The sequence below is a fragment of the Loxodonta africana genome, chromosome 3, assembly GCF_030014295.1.
Source record: "Loxodonta africana isolate mLoxAfr1 chromosome 3, mLoxAfr1.hap2, whole genome shotgun sequence".
NCBI classification, from domain to species: Eukaryota; Metazoa; Chordata; class Mammalia; order Proboscidea; family Elephantidae; genus Loxodonta; species Loxodonta africana.
Window position 1 is genome coordinate 43,947,557 of NC_087344.1, and position 14,264 is coordinate 43,961,820.

At 49.9% G+C, this 14,264-nt stretch overlaps 1 protein-coding gene across 2 annotated transcripts in view; it reads left to right on the forward strand.

Moving 5' to 3' along the window:
• Nucleotides 1-14,264, forward strand: part of SPSB1 (splA/ryanodine receptor domain and SOCS box containing 1) — an 82,553-nt gene that overhangs the window by 12,563 nt on the left and 55,726 nt on the right. Inside the window, exon 1 of one of the 2 annotated variants that reach the window (XM_064281230.1) lies at nt 5,040-10,592. The exons of the other annotated variant lie outside the window; for it this stretch is intronic. The gene's annotated coding sequence lies outside the window, so the exon portion shown is untranslated. Of the gene's footprint in view, nt 1-5,039; nt 10,593-14,264 lie in introns of those variants that run through there. 2 annotated transcript variants of the gene reach the window in all.

Consider the following 14,264-nt stretch of genomic DNA (forward strand, 5'->3'; position numbering starts at 1 on the left):
CCAGCAGTTCTGCAGAAGAAAGACCTGACGGTCTGTTTCCATAACGATTATACCCTAGAAAATTCAATGGAGCAGTTCTACTCTGTAACCAGTGGGGTCAAAGTATGTTGGAATGGACTTGATGACAGTGGGGTTTTTTTTGGGGGGGGGGGTGCAGATGGAATGGACTGCCTGTGTCTCACCTGGTGTGTGGCCAGTAGCTTCCTGCCCTCTGGTCAGTGACTTGGTGGCCCTGACCTGTGTCAACCAGCATGAGTGCCATTTGCCCTGTGTCTACACTTGGCTGCGTCATCGGCACTGTCGCAGCGGGTCTCGGCATGCCTGAGCCCTGCGGCCTTGGTCCCGTGACTGTGGGTGGGGAACAGTTTATAGAAAGGAGACTGGTGGGGTCGCCCCAGGCATAGGAGAAGAGCTGAGTTGTCACCACCTGAAAGGAGCATTGACCCCTTACTTGCTGGGACTCCCTAACATTTTTTCCTGCGTTTTCCCTCCTGTTCTCAGGCCAGCATTTAGTTTGGGGTGTCCCAAGTCTCCTCTGCTCTGTGTTTGATCCTGCCAGTCATAGTCTGAACCTTTACTGGTTGCCCCTCCATGTGCCAAGTACTGTGCCTGCCACGGCAGAGGGGGGTTCCTGTGGCTCAAAACAATCCTCTGAGTTAGAAGTTACCTCCCAGTATGAGAAGGAGAGCCTCACAGAGGTTTCGTAAGTTGCCTGAGGTGACACGCTATGGGGATAATATGGGATTTGCAAGTGGTTGGCCTAATTCCGGAGCCTGTGTTCTTTTTCCTGTGACTCTTGGACATATTGGTTTTGTTTCCTGAGCACATATTATTTGCCAGAGTCCCTGTGTCATACAAATGGTTAACAAGCTCGGCTGCTAGTAAATAGGTTGGAAGTTCGAGCCCACCCAGAGGTGCCTCAGGAGAAAGTCCTGGCGATCTGCTTTGGAAAATCAGCCATAGGATTTTCAAAAATGCCTGTGCTCCCTGTGAAGCACGGTTCTACTCCGACACGCATGGGGTCGCCATGAGTCAGGGTTGACTTGACAACAGCTGGTTTGGTTTTTTTGGTTTTATTATTTGCCAGGCACAACTGGAGGTGGGTGAAGCAGCCCAAGGCCCTTGACAGCTGTGACCCAGCAGGTGGAGATGACAGGTGTGTGCCAGAGATGTTAGCTCATGGCCAGGTGTGGTGGGTAGGCACCAGTACAGGTGGATACTAGGGGCCTCGTGTGATCGTTCAGAATTGAGTCTAGGCTGGTTGGGCCTCATCAGGGATGGGGCAGGGAGATAGAGTGACCCTGCGGAGGAGGGGCTGGCAACCATGAGTAGGATCATGGGAAAGCTGCCTGGAGCTGTACAGCACAGAGGGCCTCGAATGCCAGGCCCAGGAGGAGTTGTCATTGGGTACAGGGTGTCCTTGCATCCTCCCCCGCTCTATTCCCCCAAAAGTTGTTCCGAAGTTGCTTGGGTACACTACAGTTTTTTCTCTTGATTCGACTATTATTCCCTCTTGCATTGAAAGTGTGGTACAGAACAGAATTTCAAAGTCTCATGGAGTCTAGACTTTCTGGAGCCATTGATCTGGATGATCCCCCAAAACTATTGCCCTGAGATAATTTTTACACCTTAAACCAAAAATATCCCTTGAAGTCTTCTTTAAACCAAACAATAGTTTAGCTTAATTAGTAAAGAATGTCTATCTTAGGCATTGTGCTCTTAACTAAAAAACAAAAAAAAAAACCCGACCAGACTCATTGCCATCAAGCCAATTCCAACTCATAGTAACCAGACAGGACAGAATAGAACTGCCCCGTACCGTTTCCAAGGCTCTAATCTTTGTGGAAGCAGACTGCCACATCTTTTTCCTGTGGAGTGGCCGATAGGTACAAAAGACTGACCTTTTGGTTAGGAGCCAAGTGCTCAACCAGTGCACCACCAGGGTTCCGTGCTCTTTTAAAGTACCATCTTTATAGGATCAAATTGACAACAGTGACTCAAAAGGTTAGACAGGAAGCTTGGGGGACAGTGAGTTTATGTTAATGGGGGAATGTAATGATGGTTGTGTCAGAGTCCGCTAACTTCACAAGGGGGCAGGAGAATCAAGACAGCATCAGCCCAAAGCTGATTCCTATGAGGTAGAGGTCAGACAGACCTCCTCTCTCCAACCTTTTTACCAATTCTGATACCAGCTATCCCTCCCACAGCACTCCCTGCTTCTCTCTGGGCCCTATAATTCATTGCAATGGCCACACAGAACTCACAGACCATGCTCACGATTATAGGGTTTATTAGGGAAGTAACAGGTTACAATTCAGGAGACAGGATATAGTTGGTCACTCAGGACAGCTTCCAACCAAGATAGCTCTCAGCTCCTATTGCTGCCAGGCCCTGTGTTCCGGCCTACTGCTGTTGCTTCTGCTACTGACCTCTGCTCTGCTTGAGCAAGTACAGCTCTTTAGCTCTGCCGGTAAGGGCCCGAAGGCACCCCACTCTGCCAGAAGCCTCCTGCCTGAAGGGGCTCAGCTCTCTCGCACCGTGGCTCTGGCTCGACAAGTCCCAACGCAGTCGTTTTGCACCGGTCTCTTGGTTTCTGCTGCCCTACACTGCTGCTGCCGCTTGCTGTGCTGTTTCTCATGATCTTTGGTGTTACAGGTCTCTATCTGTCTCCTGGGTTTAGGAGGTTCTCAGCCCAGGGACCCCAGGTCCAAAACACATGGTCCACTCCAGGTTCTTCTTTTCGATGGTAGTGAAGTCCTCCTCAACCTCTGTGGGACTGACTCTTTTCAGCCTAGAAGGATGGCAAAACTGACCAATACCCTTGATGAGCCACAGCTACCCGGTTTGCATAGTAATTGACCAATTCCTGCAGGGGTTTTGCAAACCCTGGTGGCACAGTGGTTAAATGCTACAGCTGCTAACCAAAGGTCCGCAGTTCGAATCTACCAGGTGCTCCTTGGAAACTCTATGAGGCAGTTCTACTCTGTCCTATAGGGTCCCTGTGAGTTGGAATTGACTGGACGACAATACGTTTTTTTTTTTTATTTAATTAGTAGACTACCCAATCCCGTCACAAGATTGTGCCTGGAAAATTATCTTACCAGAACTACCACCTGTGGATACTGAAATCTGAGGATGCTCAAGTCCTTTGTATAAAATGGCATAGTATTTGCATATAACCTACACACATCCTGCCGTATACTTCCAATTATCTCTAGATTACTTATAATACCTAATACAATGCAAATGGTATGTAAATAGTTGTTATACTATACTATATTGTTTAGGGAATAATAATCTTTAAAAATAGTCCTTTTTAAAAAATATTTTCCATCTTGCAGTTGGTCGAATATGTGGATGTGGAACCCGCGGACACGGGGGGCTGAGTGTATAGAGAAACCATAGAATTTCTGAGGGGATGAACCCCTGGATAGACTGGGGAGACTTGGGAATCAGAACTGCGTTGCTGAATTCTCTGCAGACTGGGGAGCAGGAGGAGACCAGTAGTGTTTTAGACATTTGAGCATCTTCTCAGCTTGGAGATTTTAAGAAAACTGTAAAGAAAAAGGTCGCCTGCCATTTTATGAAGTCTGGAAAAAATGATCCTAAGGGGACAACACCAGTGTTAAATTTATTAGAATGACATGCAAAGGCTAAGGTCCCTTTAAAAAATAAAACTTCCTCATCTTTGGAGAAATGTGATGTTCAGAAAGATAGTTTTTTTTTTTTTTTTTTTTTTTTTTTTCATTCCAGTTCCATCTTGTTGGGGCAATTTTGAGCTGTTTTGTGTAAACAAATCTTTTTTTTTTCTTTTTACCCCCTGCCTCTTTCCCTCCGGACTGCCCCAGAAGTCCCATCTTCCTCACCACCAAGCAGCACACAGGGGTGTCCAGATGGCTCTACATAAAGGATTTTTTTAATTCCTTCATCCTGCATCCAGGCTTCCCTGAATGCCACTCTGTCCTGTCTGTTGTGGTCCCTACGCCAAAAGAGGGATGGCCAGACAAGGCCCAGCCCAGGAGGCCGTCTGAGCTGGGTTCCTGAGAGCTGACTGGATTTTTCTAATGCGTCTCATCATGGTTGAGGTTTTGCTTTACAGTCAGTGTTTATGTGGACTTCTTAATGGAAAATTTCAAACACAGGCAAGAGCAGAGAGACTGATATCCTGAACCTCACACCTGTATCATGTAGCATCAACAATTATCACTCATTCCCTCGTCTCTTTAATATGCGTGAAATATCCTCCTTTCTCTGGAAAGGTCAAATGTAGGGATAATGTCGAAGCTCCAGGATGGGTCAGAGATGGCTCTTGTGTTTTGCAGGTTTTAAACCGTGTTTTCATTTTCTTGGGCAACTCTGAGAGGAGCAGTGGTGGTTCAGTGGTAGAATTTTCACCTTCCATGTTGGAAACTCTATGGGGCAGTTCTACGCTGCCCTATAGGGTCGCTATGAGTCGGAATCGACTTGACGGCACTGGATTTTTTTATGTAGGAGACCCAGGTCCAATTCCCAGCCAATGCACCTTATTACAGTCACCCTATCCCCACTCCCCGTAATCTGTCATTGGAGGCTTGCATGTTGCTACGATGCTGAACAGATTTCAGCAGAGTTTCCAGTCTAAGAAAGACTAGAAAGAAAGGCCTGGTGATCTACTTTGGAAAATCAGCCAGTGAAAACCTTACGAATCACAATGGTCCAATCTGCAACAAATTATGGGGATGGCACAGGACTGGGCGGTGGTTCATTCCATTGTGCATGGGGTCGCTGTGTGCTGAGGCTGACATGTCAGCAGCTAACGACAACAGTAGGCAACCCTGAAAAGCTGACATTGAATTGTCCTGGGATGCCCGCTTGTAAAGTTGGGCAAGGCTCTGCCCTGCCTAGGAAAAGCAGGGTTTGGACCCTGCCTCCTTGGGCTGGTCCGGGGCTTCGTGCAGGGCCTCAGGCTACCATGTGGGAGGGGGAGACTAAGACCCATTTGAACGAGAGCGGTGCTACTTTTATCTTTTTTGTTTTTGGGGGGGGGGGGTGGGGTGGGGAAGAATTCTGTAAGATTTAACTTTGTGGAAAATTGTTAGAACTGCTGAAAATAAATTTGGAGACCCGTTCACTAGAGGCGGAAACCCTGGTGGCGTAGTGGTTAAGTGCTGCGGCTGCTAACCGAAAAGTCGGCAGTTTGAATCCACCAGCCGCTCCTTGGAAACTCTATGGGGCATTTCTACTCTGTCCTGTAGAGTCAACTAAGAGTCAGAATTGACTCGACGGCAATGGGTTTGATTTTCACCAGAGGCAGGCTGTGGGTAGTCTTCTGCCCCTCTGCTTCTGCCCTCTCCTCGAAACACTTTGGGTAAATGGACAGGAACAGATAAAGGTCTCTGCTAGAGTGGAATCCCACCACATGGCTGTCAGTTTGTCATATTGTGGTGGCTCGAGTGTTGCTGTGATGCTGAGAGCTACGCCACTGGTATTTCAAATGCCAGCAGAGTCATCCATGGTGGACAGGTTTCATTGGAACTTCCAGACTAAGACAGACTAGGAATAAGCAACATCATGATAAATGAAGAAAATATTGAAGTCGTCAAGGATTTCAGTTTACATGGATCCATAATCAATGCCTATGGAAGCAGCAGTCAAGAAATCAAAGAATATATCGCACTGGGCAAGTCCGCTGCAAAAGACCTATTTAAAGTATTAAAAAGCGAAGATGTCACTTTTAGGACTGAGGTGTGCCTGACCTAAGCCCTGGTATTTTCAATTACCTCATATGCATATAAAAGCTGGACAGTGTAGAAGGAAGACTAAAGAAGAACTGATGCCTTTGAGTTATGGTGTTGGCAAAGAATATTGAATATACCATCGGCCGCCAGAAGAACAAACAAGTCTGTCTTGGAAGAAGTACAGCCAGTGTGCTCCTTGGAAACGGGAATAGCAAGACTACATCTCACATACTTTGGACATGTTGTCAGGAGGGACCAGTCCCTGGAGAAAGACATCATGCTTGGTAGAGTAGAGGATCAGCCAAAAAGAGGGAGACCCTCAAGGAGATGGACTGATACAGTGGCTGCAACAATGGGCTCGAACATGGCAACAATTGTGAGGGTGGTACAGGACCGGGCAGTGTTTTGTTCTGTTATACGTAGGGTTACTATGAGTCAGAACCAACTGGATGGCACCTAACGACAACTAACAACAGGGTGGAATTCCTGGGTGGTGCAAACGGTTAACACCTCAGCTATTAACCAAAAGGTTGGAGGTTTGAGTCTACCCAGAGGTGCCTCAGAAGAAAGGCCTAGCCATCTACTTCCAAAGTATCAGCCATTGAAAACCCTATGGAGCACAGTTCTACTCTGACACACGTGGGGCCACCATGAGTCGGAACTGACTTGATGGCAACAGGCTTATACTAGGGGCAGAACAGGTAGCACCCAGGACCATCCTACCAGAGTTGCATTGTGTCGTGTCTGGTGTGAAATGCAGCTTTACCCACCATGTTTTGGGTATTTAAGATATGACCTGTGTTTCCTTTCTGGGAAGGTGAGTTTGGAGCAACCCTGGGGACAATGAGTTTTCTTGCTGCTGCTGCGCTGTGCTTGAAACTACATGCCCTAGTCAGATAAAACAGCTCTGCTCGGTGAGACAAAGTAGAAGAATGTAGCTGGTTTTCTCCCCTTAAGCCAGTGACTCAGCACTGAGATACAGTAGCCCTCACTAACTGAAAAATTGTTAGTTGGAACCCATCCAGCGGCTCCACGGGAGAAAAGTCTGTTGAACTGCGCCCATAAAGATTACAGCCTAAAAAACGCTCTGGGCAGATCTCCTCTGTCACATGGGGTCACTATGAGTTGAAATTGACAGGACCTAGCAACAACAGCCCTCATGATGACTAAGCTTTTCGTCTTGGCTTAACTCTTTCCCCTGCTTGTGTCTTCCTGAATTTTTTATAAGACAAGTAAGAAGACACCAAGCTTCCTGAAGGTTACAGGCCTTGGCGTGCTGTCTCTTCAAGGCTTAGAGTGTATTCAGTGGGCGCTAGTGCAGAATTCGTTTTTGACAGTTTATCAAGGTATCATTTCCACACTGTGCAGTTTGATTTCCACACTGTGCAGTTTGATGAGTTTTAGTAAATGTGTCGTTGGGCAGCTGTCAGCGCCATCCTAGAGTCCATGTTCTCATTATTGCAGCATGCAGTGGGGTGGGGGACTGTGGCACTTTTCCCCCAGCTCTGTAATCACCGTAATTGCACCCTGGGTGGTGCAAACGGGTAATGCACTCAGCTGCTAACTGATAGGTTGGAGGTTTGAGTCCCACTGGAGGCACCTTGGAAGAAAGGCTGGGCGATCTACTTTGAAAAGTCAGCCATTGAAGCCGCTATGGAGCACAGTTCTATGCTGACACAGACAGGGTCGCCATGAGTCAGAGTTGACTCGACGGCAACTGGTTTTAACTGGGAATTGCTGATAGCGATGCAAGCAAGTACGGTCACAGAGGTTTCTTGAATGGGCAGCTGAGCTTGTGAGCTGAATTTTGTGGAAGACTGGACGATCTCACATATTGACTCATCTCACCAAGGTGCATGGTTTTGGAAAGCACCTAGCAAAGGCGGCCTGGGCGAAGTTTGGGCTGTGGAAGGCAGCGGGCTGAGGCAGCCAGTGCAGCACCTGCGGATTACCCAGGGCTTAGTCCGAGGCCATGTGTGCGAGCCGGCCCTCGCGTGGACTGCCTTTTCCTCCTGGCTTTAGAGAGGAGACTGTAGGGAAACCAGACAAGTGTGTTCAATGTACTCGATGTACAAAGACCTGTACCCCAGTGTTCCGAGGGAAGCCCAGAGACTCGGCTGTCATTTTCTCAAATTCTTCAAGTGATTTATTAGACAAAGATCAGAAGCTGGTGTCCCAGATTCTGCCCTCCCACTTCCTCCACCTCCCTCTCCCTCTCTCACCTCCTGGTTATGAACCAAAAGATGACCTCGCACTCAGAACCTCGCCACCGTGGGCGTGCAGAAGGCGGGCCGTCAAGACTAAGGCCGCTCTAGGCACGTTCCATCTGTTGACTTCTTTGCTGCTCCTGAGAACCCTGTGCAGTGGGTATTATGCCCATTTTTACAGATGGGAAAAATGAAGCACAAAAAGGTTAAATAACTAGTCCAGGGTCACACAGCTAAGATGTCAAGTGGGGTTACAGACCCAATAAGTCTCTGCTCTTAACCACTGCCCTTCACTGCCTGTGAGCCTGAATAGGCTCATGAGTTAGGGGGATGGGGGGGCAGCAGTCACTGGGTACCATGTAGTGGAAGTTCTCAGATAGGTGTGTGCCCGGGTGCCTGGGATGGAGGGAAAAGGCAGAACTTTCTGAAGAAGAAGGCCTGCACCAGGCAAAGGCAAGGGTGCAGGAAGTGTGCCCAGATGGAGAAGTGAAAGAGAAAGGCAGGGAGGTGAGCCTGGGAGGATGGGGTGAGTCCAGCTTGTTCACTGCGGTATTTCAGGGGCTGCCCTTAGTAGGGCTGGGTAAGGGTAGAATGAATGAAGGAGTGTCAATGGAGAGGCAAGAAACCTGGAGCACCTGAACCTTGTGCTTTTGCCAGCAAAGGTGACCAAGGCCACTTGCAAAAGCCCTCCAATGCGCACTTGGCATTTTCTGCATGTCTGCTGGACTCTGAGTAGATCCGGCCATGTCCTCCCTAATCCTCCTCCTCTTGCGAAATAAAACAGCTGGCTGGTTGGCAAGCTGGAAGGCTCCTCTGTCTGCGAGCCGTGTCCCAGGCCCCTCCTGATGGGAAAATCGGCACTGTGCTGCTGGCTCCTCAGTCTTGGTCTCGACTGCCCACCTTCGCTGTGCCCAGAATGTGGAGGTCCTGAGTCAGAGGCGTCTTTGGGTTTGTAACTAGGAGGAGTGGGAGGGAGGTGGAGGAAGTGGAGGGCAGGATCTGGGACACCAGCTTCTGATCTTTGTCTAATAAATCACTTGAAGAATTTGAGAAAATGACAGTCTCATCCCTGGGTTTCCCTTGGCCCCACTGGGAGTGTAGATCTTCATATATCAACCTTGTTTTTCTCCAAGAAAAATCAGCTGCAAGCATCAGACTTTAATTACCTTCCCGAGGGACACTTCCTGTGGATATTTCTAGTGGCAAGTGGCTGAGGTCGTGCTCCTACATAAAATGAGGGTTTTAAACTGGGTCATATGTTTAGATGTCCCCAAGAGCTGGGAAGGAGGTGAAAATGACGGGAGCAGCTAGTAAAAGGCTATAGGGAAAGGGGAGGACTATGGCAAAGAGTAGCCTGTGTAAGGGACAGCCTCTTTTAGCTGGGGAAGTAGAGCCCAGTGGGGCTCTAGCATCCATTTTTTTTCCCCTGAAATAAGCTGGAAATCCACAATTTTAAAACACTGGCAAATAATTTAACATTTGCTTTTCTTGAACACACTGTGCTCGTTTAAAATAAAATGTCCGTGGAGTAAATCTGGCCTCCTTTTAAGGATGAGGGGGTCAAGGCCGAGGAAACCAGCAGGGTTGCACAGGTTGGACACAGGGACCTGGGCTTGGAACTGTACCTGCTGGCCCCTGGCCTGGCCCAATTCCGTCCTTGTTACACTCTGTCGTGTGTAAAGCAGCAAGATCGGAAACCAGCTCAATGTATTCCACTGTGACAAGAGACCCCGTGCTGGCTCTGAGGATCAGAACCCCAGGTTGAACACATCTGCCTAGCTAAGCTCTGGCATCTGAGCAGGAGCTGACATTTGTGACTGCCTGTCGGGGGCCGGGCACCACACTTCACGTAGATGGTCTTTCGTAATCTCAACACCGCCCCTTTCAGTTCTGTTACTCCGATTTTACAGATGAGGAAACCGAGACTCAGAGAGGTTCCATGAACTCGGTGGGGGTGGGATTTGAGCCTGAGTCCAATTCCTGAGCCAGGGCTTATGACAATCGGTTTCACATCCCCACCTGGTGCAAAGGAGCATGACCTCCGTAGGTGCAGTTGGGGCGTCCCCTGCAGTTTGGAGAGCCCTGCTGCCCCTGCCTCCCAGAGTGAGGAGTCTGGGCCATCTCGCTGCCCCCCGCTGAAAGCCTCAGGCTCAGACAGGAGGACCTCTCGCAGACTGCTCGCGGGCTCTCGAGGTTGCTGACTAATCCTCTCTGCAAACGGTTCAGTTTCACATGTTTGAGTTTCCAGTAACTACGTGGGTGGATTTGTTTCATTTAAGGGGAAGGCAAAACACAACACAACATGGAGGGGGGTTTCTTTCTTAAGAAGAGGACTCAGCCAATTATGGGTTTAGCGCGTGTGGCTCCGGGCATCCTGGGGCCGTTCTGCTGCCAGCAGAGCTTCCTGGCACCTGGGCTCAGCAGAAATTACTTAGTCATTGACAAGCCGGGACAAGGTGCAGGAGGTCAGGGAGGTGGAGCCACCAGGGTCCTGCGGAGGGGGCAGCTGCTTGGCGTGCTGCCTAACTGCGTGAAGAAGAAGGTGCTGGGCGAGACAGTGGCTTTACCACTCTGGACTCCCAATATCTCCCAGGGCACCCCATCTGGGAAGGAGACATCTCTCAGCTGGGCAGGCCACTTGCTTCAGAGGAGAATGGGCTGTGCTCAGGTGTGTTTGATTCTTCTGGGAAAAGGGTGAAGGACAGCTGGCTCCCAACAGACAAGGGTGGGTGTGTGTATGTGTATCTGTGTGTGTCTTCCCATGACGACCCTACCAGGAGTAGTAGCACCTTGGTTTAGTGTGGGCATCAACCAAGCAGAGCAGACCTTGGTGTTGGCATTGGGGCAGGGTCCTGGGGGGCCTCTGCTGTTCCAGGTATAGCCCCTTTAGTTGGTGTATGGGAGGGGGTGCATGGCAAAGGGGCTGACTGATGGAGGTGGGCACCCAGAGGCACAGGGCAGTAGCTATGGCTGGTGCAAACAGTTAAGCTTTTGACTACTAACTGAAAGGTTGGTGGCTCAAACCCACTCAGAGGTGCCTCAGAAGAAAAGCCTGGCAATCTGCTTCCAAAAGGTCACAGCTTTGAAACCCTATGGCACACTGTTCTTCACTGCACACATGGGATACTGGTACTGGTATAGATGAGTATGGAAGTGCTTCAGTGTCCAGAGCCCGATGGCCATCTCAGTGCAGCCTGTTCTGGTGACACATCTTCACAATGATGCCATCCTGGGAAGCTGTGCTTAGTCTGGGTATGGGGACTGCAGCTGTTAAGAGCCTGACTTGGGAGGCAGACAGACAGGGCTGGGGTCTGGCTCTGGTACTTCCTCAGTCTGACTCTGGACATATCATTTAACCTCACTGAGCCTCAGTATCCCATATGTGAAATGCGGATGTAAGAGAACCCCACGAATCCTTTCCAATCATTGTGGTGCTGTCACCGTGGAATCCCAGGCCTGACGCAGGGTGAGGCCTCATCTCCAAAAGACCTATGAGCTCTGAGGTGTGAACGTGCTCTGGAATTTATAATCCTTAATTCTGGTCTTTGAGGGCTTGCTGTGTGCACTAGGGAAACCTTGTCTCTCATAACACCTACCACGTTGTATGGGTAGCTCTCTGGAAGGGAAGAGGGCAGATACAAAGATAACTCTCCAACAATGTAATACGTAGCAGAGGGTGATAAAGGCAATGAGAGGCAAGCAGAATCCTGGAGGATGTTGATGGGGACCAGGGTTTACTCTCAGCAGGTGAATCTGGGAAGACTTTCTGGAGGTGGTGGCGTTGAAGCTGGGCCTTCAGGATGAGTGAGATCTGGAGAAGGAGGAGAAAGAGGAGGATGGAAGAGATTTATCACTGGTGGAGGCGGTATGGCTATTCAAAATCACCAGGAGCTTAGACGGTATCACGTGCATACCCATACCCATACCCGTACCCGTACCCGTACCCGTACCCGTACCCGTACCCATACCCATACGCATTGCTGTCGAGTCAATTCTGACTCATAGCAACCCTGTAGGACAGAGAAGAACTGCTGCATAGGGTTCCCAAGGAGCGGCTAGTGGATTCGAACTGCCAACTTTTTGGTTAGCTGCTGAGCTGTTAACACTGCGCCACCAGGGCTTCCTCATGTGTGTAGTAAGTGCTTAATAAATGTTATCATCATCTTCCGTATGACTCCAGGATTTTTAGTGGAAAAAAATTTCATAGGTATATGTAATTGATCTCCTGTGGCCATAGAACAGGTTTATTTTGAGCCCTTGTAGTTCACTGGGTCTCTGCGTAGTGCAAACAGTTAACTGAAAGGTTGGTGGTTTGAGTCCACCAAGAGACGCTGTGGAAGAAAGGCTTGGTGATCTACTTCTGAAAAATCGGCCATTGAAAACTCCATGGAACACAGTTCTGCTGTGACACACATGGGGTGGCCATGAGTCGGAATCGACTCGGCAGCAACTGGTTAGTTCATTGGGTGGGTGATTTCTATTCTTCTTTAACCTTCCATTCAGTCAGCCCAGGTCTGTGAAGGGCCTCTGTGAGCAGGCTCTGTCCTGCCTCTGGGGCTGAGCTTCCAGGAGGCACCCAGACGGGAATCGAGGACACAGGTGCAGGCCTGAGGGAGAGTCCAGCTTCCTGTTTGTTGCCGTGAGTTTTTAAGCCCATTTTATTCTGGAACTTCCTGGGCTCTGGGCCTGCCCTGGTGTGCCCAGGCTGGTGTGAGGGAGGTTCTGCCTGAGCACCTCTTAGAGTGGAGGAAGCGGGTGGACATTGCGGAGGCCAGCAGCCATGTCGCCAGGTGGGGCTGGGAAGCAGCTGGGCTCACTTCCCTCTCTTCCGGGCAGATTGGGGAAGTGCAGTGTTGGTTATGGGAAGCTCAGTTTGGGGAGGGATGGTGTCTCTAGGGCCAGTGAAGGACGGGCAGGGAGGTCTAGGCCTACAGTGGGCAGAGGGTGAGGGTGAGGGTGGGCGTGGGCACCCTGTGGGTGCCTCTCCAGGTCCACCGCAGAGCATGTTTCATCCACCCCCCCTTAGGATAAAGGATTGTCTCAGCCCAAAGAAGGCACCCCCTCTCCCTGCTCGGTACTTTTTGCTGTTTATTCTCTTTGGCCTTCTGCCTCTTTAAACCCTGGTAGTGTGGGCCCAGCATCTCCAGGCTGCCATGGGGACATCGCCCTGTGCCTGCAGCCCACCAGGTCCCCACCATGTCACGGAGGCATGGTGGACATCACAGGGACCCCCATCTGATGAAACATCCCCAGGGGAGCCCCCCAGGGCAGAGACCTTTGTTGGTCACTGTTGGATTCCTGGTACCTGCCCAGCACAGTGACTGGAACATGTGTCTGCTCGGGTGGAATTTGTTGAAAGAATGAAGGAAGGAATGAATGATCGAGCTAGCCAACCTCTCCACTGACTATGGAAAAATTTGATCTAATCAGTTTATAACTCATGGTTGCCTGTTGATATGTCTCCGGAGGGCAGGGCTTGTTCTACGGAGTTCTGACGGCCCCATGGCTGTAACTGCGGGGCTCACAGTGGGTGTTGGATCCATTTAGGGGCTGAATGACTGACTCAGCTGGTGGTTGGTTTTTAGCTGTGGCTGTGACCCAAGCTCCACACCTGCTGACAATGACCTTCGTCTGGAAGGGCCGCGGGGGGTGGGCTCCGTGTTCCTTGTGGGGATCCTTCCTTTACATCACCGATGTTCTTGAGGCCAGAACCTCCTGTGGCCGGGTTCAGTGGGAAGGAATTCTAGTAAGTTCTGGTCAGGAAGGGGTAGCATGATGGGGAGGGACTGAACCACCCAGGCTCCAGGGGAAGGGTCCCCTCCCCTTTAAAACAGAGATCTTGGTTCTCCTCTGCTCCATTCACAGCTCAGAATTCTTGAGTCTCTTGACTCCCACCCCCCAGGCCAAGGCCATGGGAGGGACCTTCCCCGGGACTCTGGCTGGAAAAGGCAGCAGAGTAATTACAGGTATTGAAAATAGTCTTATTTCCCCTTCTCCTCCTACCCTTCCCCAAAAAAAAAAAATTCTGTAAGCTGAAAAAAGCTCTTAAAACTTCTTAGTTTAGTCTGCAGAGGCGTCCCAGGCGGTGGGCCTTAAACAGTGCATTCTTTGGGCTTAGACAACTCCTTTGAGTGTCGAGTTTCTGGGTTAGTGGTACATTTAGGGTGAAGCAAGAAGCGCTTTATAAAAAAAAGCATGTGTGTGGGGTGGAATTCCAAATATCCCGCATGGCACCGGACGGCCACCGAGCTCCAGGGCCCATCGCAGGAAAGAGCAGACCCTCTACGACTCTTATCTACACTTGCCCTGACTTTGGTGCCTTCCAGAAAGGAGTTTCAGT